Below are 13,015 nucleotides of genomic sequence, written 5' to 3' on the forward strand. Positions count from 1 at the left end.
ATACATGTTATTTTACTAGCAAGGTTGTCCTATTACCTTGCCATTGTGAGCATGTCTATCTTTGCTGCGGTTTGTTATGGAGTTACTACTAGACCTCTGAGGCTGAGTATTCCAATTTGAGATTTATGACTGTGCTCTCTAAACTTTTTTTTTCCATTTTCTTTTATCAGATCTACTATTCTGGGTGTTGCTTTGGGATATTGATCCTTGTTTATCCCTGTTGTCCTTTACGATTTCTCTTCTGGGTACTGCATACCATTCTTGGACGGTTTGCCTCAACTTATGAATTAGATAAATTCCATGTGTCCTCAAATTTGATATGACAGCCTCTGGGAATAGGAGCTGCTAGCTCTTTCCTCCCCCACGATCCCTCTGTGATCCTGGTGAATGAAGTGATACTGTTATAAAGGTGAGACTTTGGCAGAACAAGTGGAGTAGAGCATGTCAACTCACATCAACACGATGAACGAGAGTCATACCTCCCTGGGGCACACACTTGCTGATTCTGCTGCCTGAAGTGCACATCTCTCATTCATCCCCATGGTCTGCCTGAACTCTGAGGGGATTCCTACCTTACTTATCCTTCTTGCAGTTGGTCTGCCACAGCTCATGGCTGCTGGCAGAGCTGAGAATTCTGGGTAGGAGGCAATGGGATTTATTATTCATGACAACAGTTATTGTTTGGAGCATCAGACTTTTCTTTTGCTGATTCTCTAAGTCCCAGTTCCGGCAAGGAGCTAAAAGAGGGCCAGGTGGCATCAGAGTTCCATTCCCAGCACCCACATTGGGTAGTTAACAACTGCCTGTAACTTTGGCACCAGAGGATCAGACTCCTCCCTCTGCATGCTTCCTTGGGCACCTGCACACCCATCCCCCCCCTCTCTCTAACACACATACACATAAATAATGAAAATATTTTTTTTCTTTTTTTGGGACAGCCCTGGCTGTCCTAGAACTTGCTCTGTAGATCAGTCTGACCTCAAATTCACAGAGATCCACCTGCCTCTGCCTCCAGAGTGCTGGGATTAAAGGTGTGTGCCACCACCACCGGGCCTGAAAATAAATCTTTAAGAAAGATACTGAGTGGTTTGAAAATTCCTGGCTATTTAACAATGGGCTCTCATAAGCTGATAAGGATTAGTTGTAGTACCTCATTCTGGTAAGAATATACACACCATAGTAAGATGACATATTTTCACAAGAAGTAACTTACACAATAGAAAGCTTGGATCTTTTACTTGGTACAGTAGCACATTTGTTTTTATTCGGTCCAGGAACATAAAGGCTTAAAGGAAACATATCTGTTGCTCAAGATAACCCTGTACTCTGAACTTGTGTTTTTGTAACCTCTCTCTCTCTCTCTCTCTCTCTCTCTCTCTCTCTCTCTCTCTTTTAAAGATTCATTTATCTATTATATGTACAATGTTCTGTCTGTATGTATCCCTCCAGGCCAGAAGAGGGCACAAGATCTCACTATAGATGGTTGTGAACTACCATATGGTGGCTGGGAATTGAACTCAGGACTTCTGAGAGACCAGCCAGTCAGTGTTCTTAACCACTGAGCCATCTTTCCAGCCCCTTTTTGTAACGTCTTATGCTCACATCATCAGGTAGGATGCTGCTCACACTAAAGCACACATCAGAATCCTCAGGAGGAATTCAATTCCTAGGACAGATGGCTAGTTCATCCCCATCCCTGAGTTTCTGAGCCAGCATCTGGGTGGAGCCTGAGAATCTGTATGTCTAACAAGTCCCCAGGTGACGATGTTGTGAGTGCAGAGACCACCCTTGAGAGCTATTACCCTAATGTGATCACACACAAACCCCTTTGACCAAAGTTCTGCTCCCACACACTGCATGGAAGAGCTAAGTTGTTTTTTTTTTTAAATAAACAGTAAACATGGACCAAAGGCAGGAAAGAAAAGCCACAAAATCAAAGAAATAAGAAAACATCTGATAAAAGAACGAACAGTGACTAAATCTGATCACTACAGTTCACAAAGAGAAGGCAAATTTGGGTATATGGGAACACATAATCTCTTGGTTCATAACCCTGCTGTATGCTGGCTTCCTAAAAGAGGAGGCCTGGCTGCAAATAGTTTTGATGAGGGCACGAATCTTGAGGCTTGCTGGGTAACCTCTCCTTTAGATGAAATGGAGCAAAGATCACTTATTTAAGGGCCTGCATTTCAAACAACCTTGAAAAAATGATTTACCCATTACCATGTGGTACTCATGCAAATAAGAGGGCTTGGGCAAAGAGGGAACACTTACCCTTGATTAGATGGGACATATTAGCTTCCTGAAATTTTCTCACCTGTTTAAGCAGCTCTCAATCACAAAAGCCTGACAGGATAGACACTCATGGTGGGAAGGATTAACAGGGCTCAGCTAAACCCAAGGGGTGTCACACTCATCCCAGATCTCCAGGGCAATATGTGATTTTCTCTGTCCCTCCCAAATCCCATTTGCTTAGGCACTGGACAGTAGCCTTTTCCTTTGCAAGTTCTTCAGGGGGCCGGTATTGTAGGGATACTACTCAGCCTGGCAGTTTTGCAATTGATTTAACACCAGGGCTGGTTAATTCACAGAAGACAGAGAAAAACAAGAGAGGAATGTGATTTGACACAGGGAACCCTGGTAGAATCGGATGGCAGTAAAAGTCTGATTTTCCTGAGTTGAGCTATTTTGTCATTTGCTGGGGAACCAAACCTGACCTCGGCACTTATGTACAAGCTTGTTTCAATAGGCTCTATTTGAAATCAGTGGAGAAGAAAGATGGTTGTTAGTTCATCATCAGACATCTAGGCACAGTAGCTTGGAGGAAGAAGAGGCTGAATCTCTATCTTACTGGCCTTTCTGTGCTCTACTCTGAAAAACCTTGCATTGCTCTGGGCCCAGGGATTTCTGTGTGATGGCTGTAGAACAATAAGACTGCTTTCCTCCTTGCTGCTTCAGCTGCTTTTACCCAGCTCAAGGGTTATCATTACCCTTCCTGGAGGGGATGAATATCAGGGGGTTGGAGGATGTTGGTCCCTAGCAGGAAGCCTTTTGCCTGTGGATCTGTAGTCTTTATATTATGACTAGATGAGTCTTTAGGTTGAAGGAAGGATCTTGAAGGATCCTGTTGTCCAAGCTAATTCCAGTCCCCTTTTAGAGAACTGTAGGCAATGCTAGTGGGGTGTGGCACAACACTTGCTCTGGGGCTTTGTAAAGTGCAGTCCTGGGATCAGTGACATCACTGCCAGCATCAGTATCTAGGTCATGAAATGCCTGTTCTTGGGCTCCACCCATGGGGGGCTGGGACTCAGTGATCTGGCTAGTACGAGCCCTCCAGGGGATCCTGGTGCATGCCAAAGCTTGAGATCTACAGGCCTATATGAACATTGTCTCTTGCAGGCCTCCTGTGGTAGGCAGCAGGCAGACGGCAAGTGGTTTGTGCATTTGGGATGCGCTGTTTCTTAGCAGCCATCCTTCCCACTCTGGTTGCATTTTAAATAATGTGCATTTCTTCCTTGGTGTCACTGTTAATGATAAAGTGGCATTTTGGCTGTTTAAAAGGTAAGTGAAACTGCTTTTTGGTAAGTAGACCTGAAGAGGCATGTGCATAAAGGGTGCGCTTTGCTTTAGAATCCATCTTTTACCTACTGTGAGAGTATGGCTGGAACATTCACTCTAACTTACTCCTTTTCTCTGGACCAGATCATGTCAGGTCTATCATCATACATATTATATATTAGTTTGGAATCTCTGCTTTACAGAATGCTTTATGAGTGCAACATGGTAGCAGGGCTTTGTTCTTGACACATCCTTTGGACTTGGATTGACTTATTGGCCATATGGCAGGGAGATAGGCCGTTAGAGTGAAGGGCTCATCAAGATCCATGTGACAGTATTTTATTAAAGGTCATACCATTGCTCACCTTGTGAAGGTTAATGCACCCTGATGAAATGCAGGTTTCCATTGCAGGCTGAGCCAGCCTGGCACTTAGGATCCATTTGAGAGTACATATCACTTTTCTTCCCCATCAAGAGCATCTAACACATTAGTTTTATAATGAAGACACAAAAGTAAAATTTTCTCCACGTGGAAATGGGTGAGACTACTAAAGAAAAAGTAGGCTTTGGGAAAGTTACTTTAAGCTTTAATTTACTTCTCTGAAAAGAGGGTATAGTACAGGGCTCTATGGCTTTGGGCCATTGCTGGAATTGTACACGCAATGTCCTCAGTAGAGTGTGCAACTCTTTATGTGATCAGAGTTCAGGAGCCATTTAAGATGTTGTATGTGTGGATGTGGCTATACACATGTAAATTTATGGATGCACTCATAATTCATAGTGTAAACTATGGTATTCATACAATGCATGTCTAATACAAACACATAATGCATGGCTGGATAATAGGCTACTATGTGAGTTGGAATGACTAGAACAAAGTACCTCAAACTGTTCCATTCTTAGACCCTCTTCATATATTCTTCCCTATCATCGTCATGAGTACCAGTAAGCCAGTTATCTCCAGAAAAGCGTTGCATGTGGCTAAGATCCATCACTGGCTGCCCATCCAAGCTTTACTGTGATTTGGGATGGGTTAGTGGAGAGGGTTACACAGAAGACCCAGTAGCTAAAGGAAAAAAAATGAGAGTGGGAATAGGATATAGATTGGGTCACTTACCTCCCTCACAGTGTGCTCAGGGTTATCGCAGAGTGGAGCTAAGGCCACTTTGTCTTTGTGGCATTGCTGACTCAGCAACATCTTTTCTCTGACCCTTAGAATGAAAGTTATCTTTGGACACTAGCGATGGATCAGTCATCTCAGGTGTACATATGTGAGGTGTGCCTGTGGATGGCCACATAGTTCTGGCCTTTGCCTCACGCTGCAGTCTTGGCAAACTCCTCTTCCCTTTGCTTTCTGTGCTTTTACATGGTATGTCTAGTTCAATATACTTGGGTGGGCTCTCTCCCTCCCTCCCTTCCTCCCTCCCTCCTTCCCTCCTTCATTTCCTTCTCCCTCTCTCTTTCTCTCTTTCACTGTGTAGCCCTGGCTTGCCTAGAACTCATTATAGACCAGGCTTGTCTCAGACTTGCAGAGATCCCCCTGCCTCTGCCTCCTAAGAGCTGGGATCAAGAGTCTGTGTACCATACCTTGCTGTGTTTTTTCTTTTTGGAATGTTCTTCTTTCACTCTTGGCTTAGTGGTTATATCACTCCCGACTTAGTTTAAGCATCAGTTTAAATACTATTTCTTTAAGAAGATCTCTCTAATCTCTCCCAGACTAGGTTTGTATTTCAACTATGCTGCCCACTTTCCTGTTTTTTATTTAAATTAGAAACAAGCTTGTTTTACATGTCAATCCCAATTCCCTCTCTCCCCCCTCCTCCCCTGCCCCTCACCAACCCCCTACCCCATCCTCTTTCTGCTCCCCAGGGAGGGTGAGGCCTTCCATGGGGGAATCTTCAGAGACTGTCATATCATTTGGAGCAGGGCCTAGACCCTCCCCTGTGTGTCTAGGCTGAGAGAGTATCCCTCTATGTGGAGTGGGGTCCCAAAGTATGTGCAGTAGGGATAAATACTGGTTCCACTTCCAGGGGTCCCATAGACTGCTCTGGCCTCTATCTTGACCCCTTTGCTCATCACTCCTCCCTCTCTGCAACTGGATTCCAGAGTTCAGCTCAGTGCTTAGCTGTGGGTGTCTGCCTCTGCTTCCATCAGCTACTGGATGAAGGCTCTAGGATGGCATATAAGGTAGTCATCAATCTCATTATAGGAATGGGGTATTTAAAGTAGCCTCTCCGATATTGCCTAGATTGTTAGTTGCTGTCATCCTTGTAGATCTCTGGACATTTCCCTAGTGCCTGATTTCTCTTTAAACCTATAATGGCTCCCTCTACTCAAGTATCTCTTTTCTTGCTCTTTCTCTATTCTTCCCTCGCCTCCGTCTTCCCGATCCCTCATGTTCTCCTTTGCCCCTCTCCTTCCTCCTACCTCCCTCCCCACTCCCCAGTGTTCCCAATTTGCTCAGGAGATCTTGATGTGACACATTTTCCAAACTCTCATATTCTGAGAGCATAACACAGTGTTTACTACATGGACACATGCACACACACACACACACACACACACACACACACACACACACACACCTGTTCTTTGGGGGACAAGCATGTGAGTGTTATGTGGATTCTGAGAGTTGAGAGAAAGAAAACTAATATGGATTTCCTTACCTCTTCTGTCTTGACTAAAATTCATTCCTGAACCTCCAAGATATAAGCTCTTCAAGGACCTGAAACCAATCCAGTTAGGAAAATGAAACATTTTATTGCACAGTTCATGTGAATTTCTTTACCTTCCTTCAATTTTATGGCAGGACAAGAAACCCTTATTCTATCAGTTGTGAGGGCTCAACTGTTAGCTTGTGTCTCTGAATCTGTGACATGTTCCTTAACTATGAGCTCAGTTGCAAAGTGAGTACTTTATAAATCATAGAAATAAAAACGCACTTTACCTTTTCTATCTTTGTAGGTGGGTGCATCAAGAATTTCTGGGGAGTTGAACATTTCTTTCACAACACCGTGCAGGAAGTGGTTTATCATTTTATTTTGAGTTGATGTTCCTGGTAATAACATTCACATACCTAGGACAGAGAGGCAATTGTTTAGCTGTCACCCCAAACTTAGTCATTCCATTGATCTGACATCAGAAAGTGCTTATCCTATTGATTTAGTGTCAGATGGGTGGTATAATAGTAATAACGGGCTTTGATTGACAGCTTGAGTTGACAGATTATCAAGTCCCAGTTTCCCTCAGCCAAGCTGCTGGCAGGTTTGGAACATTACCTTGCTGGCACAGATCCACTTGACCTTTAACTTTGTATTACATGTGCTAAATTCAGTCCTCATATGATGACATTGTAAAGGCTCCCAATTCAGTTTATTTAAAACACTTAGGTGGAGAATCAAGAATTATCTAAATTTAGGGAGGAGCATTAAGAATAAGATAAATAAACATTATTGATTTTCAGGTGTGGTGATACATACATGAAATCCCCATGTTACCTTAAAAAACAAATGCAAAATAAAAATAAAACCAAGCCGGGCGTTGGTGGCACATGCCTTTAATTCCAGCACTCGGGAGGCAGAGGCAGGCGGATCTCTGTGAGTTCGAGACCAGCCCCGTCTACAAGAGCTAGTTCCAGGATAGGCTCCAAAACTACACAGAGAAACCCTGTCTCGAAAAACCAAAAAAAAATGCAAAATAAAAATAAAACTAAACAACAACAAATGAAGAAATGTTTCATGCTTGAATAAGTGAACTGACACCTATGGCTTGTGTGCTAAGTGCTTAGAAAGGTGGTTACAGATGGTGAGGTGGTTCTGGCCTGGACTTCTCAGTCATCTAGAGAGAGACTGTAACAGCACCCCCATCTTTGTCACTGTGGCAGATATTCCAGGTTCTGGGACACTGATCAGAATATAGGAGGGTAGGCAAGTGATTATGTAGTTTGAAATTAGGGGTGCCTGCAAGAATCCTCACCCAACTCTCCACAAGGTTGTAGTTCAGGGATTTCCCCCGTGGTATGCTCCTGGGCCAGCAGCAGCAGCATCCCCAGGGGGCTGTGAGAAATGACAGTTTTCTGCTTCTGTTGAGTCCTAAGCAATGAGGATCTGTAGTTTAACAAGATCCCCAGGTGATTCTCATTAAAGTTTGAGGAGCATTTGTTTTAAGAGTTTCATCCTCTTCAGATGCAAATTTCTTAAAGTAAAATCTTTCCTAGGACTACAGGAGGTTAAACTCTAGGTTTTAGTTTCTTAACTAAACATTCAGTCTTTAGAAGGTCAGGGTTCTCAGCTTTAGGCAATAGAAATATGTTTGGGTTGAGCTCAGTGACTTACTAGAAAGCATTGCAGAGTTCTCAGATTGACCAAGAAGGATCAGGAACAAGGCTGATAAACAGGGGGTGCTAGTTAGCTGGGTCTGTAGCCAAAACTATAGCAGACAATCATTGTGATGAGGTCATTGCTGCTACAACAAGCCAGCTTGTACCAGCTCGTGAGGGCCAATTGCCTGACTCGCTTCTGGGCATTCACAGAGGCCTTGTCCATTTGGATGCTTGAAATCAGCTATACAGAGAGCTTTTCCACTGTAAAACCCAGCAAGTGCTACAAATCAGGACTCTTTTTGAGAACTGATTTACTAGTGTACTGCTGTACTAAGTCTATTACCAGAAACTAGCCCTGCTTCTCTTGGTGATTCGATGCTATAGACACAGCAGATGTCAACATGGATATTTACCTGCACTTTATTGTTTTTTTATTTTTATCATTAGCCCAAGAGAAGTGTCATGGAAGCCTCAAGCCAGCAATTCCTACTTTGGGCTGTACAGTGGAATTACCTGGAAAACCTTAAAAAACCAAAACAAAAACCCAAAACAAACAAACAAAAAACCCAGACAGATGCTTGGCTTCCTTCCTCAAAATTCTGATTTAGCTTATTTGGATGAGAGATTATCAAAGTGTGGACCAGCAGTATAACTTAGAAGCTCGTGAGCAATAAATTCAGGGGCCCCACCCCAGACTCTCTAATAAATTCTAGAGATGGAAACTACTTATTTGAGTTGTAGTGAGTCCTCTCGATGACCTAATGGAGCTAAAATTCAAGTTGATTTTTCTGCAGGATGATAGATATGGGTCTCATTTCATTCCAGTTTTCCCAGTATGCTTGTATTTTTGTGTGGCAGTAATTTAGTGCACTTATGTTTGGGTCTTCCTATTTTGTTCCATTGATTCACATGACTGTGTTGGTGCCAGTATGAAACTGGCAGCTACAAGATGCAACACTTTCCAAGAGTAGTACTCTCTCAAAGAGGACCATATACTTGCAGGTGCACTTGGAGGCCAGAAGAGAGCACCAGATGCCCTGAAGCTGGAATTACATGCAGTTGTGACCTGGCCAACATGGGTGCTGGGAACTGAACTTAGGTCTTCTGAAAGTACAGGATCTTTTAACCATTAAGCTATTTTTCCAGCCCCAACAATCATGATTTAAACAAATGGAAGTGAAGCAGTTTTGGTCCATGGCTGAGTCTGTGAAATACTTATAAAAACCCCAACCAAAATAGGTTCTGAGTTTGGCATGTAACTCAGTGGTAGAAGGTTTCTGTAGTATGTAATAGATTGTAAGATCAAGATTCACTACGTGTGTGTGTGTGTGTGTGTGTGTGTGTGTGTGTGTGTGTGTACGTCTGTCTCTGTGTGTTCTAATTTCAAGATCATAGCAGTATATACCTGGGAATTTTCAATGAACATTCATAATGCCCCTGATCTTGAAAATACTCCAAACTCTCATAAACTGGGAGTCTTTAGTATCTTTATTATGTGTATTTGTCTATGCTTAATTAAGATGAAATAGAAAAAGAAATAAATACAAAGAAATAACTTAATCTTGTTTCAGTTTTCATTAGATTTTTTTGAGACAGGGCTTCTCTGTGTAGCTCCGGCTGTTCTGGAACTCAGCATGTAGATCAGGCTGGCCTCAAACTCACAGAGATCAGCCTTCCTCTGCCTCTTGAGTCCTGGGATTAAATGTCTGCACCACCACTTCCTGGTTCAGTTTTTATTAGATCTTTAAGAATTTATTTATTTATTTATTTAGTGTGTGTGCATATATATAACATGGTACAGATTGAGCAGTTGTATTTTGGAATACATATTATTCATGTTTATGTTTATATTTATATATATGTATGACCTGACCATACACACACACACACACACACACACACACACGTTCCTGTAACACAATTAATGAAAAAAAGCCACAAAAAGGGGCATATGGGAGGGATTGGGGGAGAGAAGAAATGGGGGAATGTTGCAAGTAATTATATTATAATCTCAAAACCAAAAAGAAATAATTTAAATAAGAAAAATCTTGATGGAAGGAACTGGAAAAAGTGGTATTGGGAAGATGTCATGATTATTTTGAAATTAGCAACATAAGTGCTGGAGAGATAGCTCAGTGGTTAAGAGCATATAACCCGAGTTCAGTTCCCAGCACCAGTATCAGGCAGCTCACAACTGCCTGGAAGTCCCACTCCAGGGGAGTTGTTGTTCCATTTTGGACTTCTTGGGCACTGCACACACAGGCACATATCCCTTCCTCTGCCATGTATATACATAGTTTAAAAGGGAGGCAGAGGCAGGTGGATCTCTGTGAGTTCGAGACCAGCCTGGTCTACAAGAGCTAGTTCCAGGACAGCCTCCAAAGCCACAGAGAAACCCTGTCTCGAAAAACCAAAAAAAAAAAAAAAAAAAAAAAAAAAATCTTAACCTTAACAATGTAGCTCTAATTTCAAAAGCCTGTGTGTGTGTACGTATGCATATTTGGGGATGTGCGGGTGGAGGCTACAGATGAATCTTGGATGTTTTGTTTTGTTTTGTTTGTTTTCCCTTTGGGTATCATCCACTTTGTTTTTTTTTGAGACAAGGTTTCTTACTAGCCTGGAGCTCACAGACTTGGCTCAGTGGGTTGGCCCTTGAGTCTCAGCAATCCACCTGTCTCCACCTTAATTTTGAAAGCTTTGAATTCTCTCTTTGATACTATTTGACAGTTTGGGGATATATATATATATATATATATATATATATATATATATATATATATATATATATATTTAAGCCCATCTCTCAGATGAGGAAGTCAAGCTGTTGAGGAAATTGTCTATACTCTTAAGTGGTAGACTTGAGAAATAAATGTAGAATTTGTTTGTTCAAGATAAGTTTTAGGGCTGGGGATGAAGTTTGATGGTAGAGCAATTACCTACCACATTTGAGACCTTGGGTTCAATCTGCAACTCCACAAAACAAAACAAGACAAAACAAAACAAAAGGCAAATCTTAAGTCCACAATTTGCTCTTTCTGTTTTGTTCTGATTGAGGGGAAAAACAAAGTGAAGTTTTTTTTATTATCCTTTTGTTTGTTTTTCATAGGAAAAATGTGGATGGAATCACACTACAGGAAAGAACAAAGGCAAAAGAAAGACCCGGAAGATGAGCCAGTTGATCCTGAGGCTAAATGAGGTGTTTTTGCTCAAAAGTAGTTTTAGCAGTGGTTGCGAAAGAAACATGCTGACAGCTGAGGGAAGACTTCTGGGTATAGTTTAAATGCTAATTGGCTCCTGGTCCCTGGTGGTACAAAGTTCAGTGTGATTTAGATTAACTGTGGCTGGGGGAAGGCATTATGCCTAGTTTTAGCAGTGACTGGTTACAATTTACAGGCCTGGGAACAGGAAGAAATGCTTAAAGCTTGACTAGTTTTGTTTGACATACTGCTTTCTCTTCAAGGAAAGACAAGTATGATTTTATTTTATCAAGAGAAAACTGAGACACTAGAAGGTTCTGGAATTTACCCCAAATCGTGGAGATGATCGTGTAGCCGAGTTGATTGACATTTTCTGACTCTAATACCGTGGTACCTAGATCCAGGTGGGGATTTATGAATAGTTATGTCTCAGTTATTATAAATTATACATTTCATTTGTATTGATTGATCCTAGAGCAGATCAACATTTTTGTTTATTGATTTAAATAAGCATTTATTGATTGTTGAGTACCAGCTCAGAGATTTTGACTTAGTTGATGTATGGTGTGGCTTGTTATTGGGGATTTTTTTTTAAAAAAAGTATTTATTTCTGGTGTGCAATAAGATGATAACTCCTGTGCTAGAAAACTCTCTGTCTCTTGCCCACTTTTAGGGCACTTTTGAGAACATGAAGCCATAAAGAAATCAACTCATTAATCTGTTAGCATAACAGCAGGCCAGGGAGTAACCTGGCAAACTAATACTTACAAATGGGAAACAAATTTTACACTCTGTTAAGTTTGGAGACTAGCTTTATCTTTCACACATCCAGAGACCATCCCAAGTCTGTCACAACTAAGGAGTAAATGCTGGCTAATTTCTAACGTCAACAGTTGGACTTTTTGCTTTTGTTTTTAGAGATAGAGTTTCTTTGTGTAACAGCTGGCTCTGGAGACCAGGCTGGCCTCGAACTCACAGAGATCCACTCACCTCTGCCTTCTGAGTGCTGGCTGGGATTAAAGGTGTGTGCCACCATTGCCTGGCTTCAGCTGGACTTTTATTGGTTCTTGAATGCCGTGGCAGTTGGTATGCAAGTCTGATAGAATAGTTCTTCAATTTCTGCAGATGTGTTTGTTCTTCAGTTCTAACATCTGTAAAATTGAGGATGACAGAACCAGCCTTCTAGGCCTAGGACTAGATTCTGTAAGTTTGTGTACAGAATCTAGAACCCTCCTTGACACAAAAAGTGGTTCTTATACTCCAGGTAGTATAGTCTCCTAGCTTTGTCTACCTTATTGGACTTAGAAGCTTAACTAAAGCATTTAGGAGCTGAGATATTTGGTAAATCATGAGCAACAGCACTTCAGAGGCTAAGGCAAGAGGATCATAAGTTCTAGGCCATCCTAGGCTGTGTACTGAGACATTGTTTCAAAGCACAAAACCCAAATCCAAAGCAAAACAAAAACTAAACAAACAAGCACACACCGTAAATGGATACTGTGCAAATAATAGCAAAATCAGTGCCCCAATTTAACATAAATGCAAATTTGTCTTCATTCCAGGAGAGGTATAAAGTATTTTTGTTTAACTGAAATGACATTAGCCAGAGGTTAGTTCAGTTCATCCTAACATACTCAATACAAATTCTACTTGAAGTTTATATTTTAAAATACAAATAATGCTAGATAAGCATTTCATTATTCGAGGTTAGAATTCGTTGTGTAATTGAGTTGCATAGACATAAATCGAGAAGCCAAGAGTGTTTGTATTAACTTTCATCTTGTTCTTTCTTCACGGGATTTTGTCCCTTTCCTGTGATCTCTGTTCCTAGGTGTCACGTGATGGTAGTCCCTCTGCTTTGGGTGCATTGTTATTCTTTAAAGTGTTCCTTTATCTTGGTAAAATATGCTTTGAGTGGTTGAGGAAAATAGAATTCCCG

At 41.6% G+C, this 13,015-nt stretch overlaps 1 long non-coding RNA gene across 1 annotated transcript in view; it reads left to right on the plus strand.

Annotated features, from left to right (window-relative positions):
* The window catches only part of LOC113837537, a 35,886-nt gene extending 23,830 nt beyond the window's left edge, over nucleotides 1-12,056 (plus strand). The window contains exon 3 of the long non-coding RNA XR_003488180.2: nucleotides 10,986-12,056. This is a non-coding gene — a long non-coding RNA (uncharacterized LOC113837537). The remainder of the gene's footprint in view (nucleotides 1-10,985) is intronic.
* The last annotated feature ends 959 nt before the right edge of the window (nucleotides 12,057-13,015 follow it).

This window comes from Cricetulus griseus, chromosome X, assembly GCF_003668045.3.
Source record: "Cricetulus griseus strain 17A/GY chromosome X, alternate assembly CriGri-PICRH-1.0, whole genome shotgun sequence".
Classification (NCBI taxonomy): domain Eukaryota; kingdom Metazoa; phylum Chordata; class Mammalia; order Rodentia; family Cricetidae; genus Cricetulus; species Cricetulus griseus.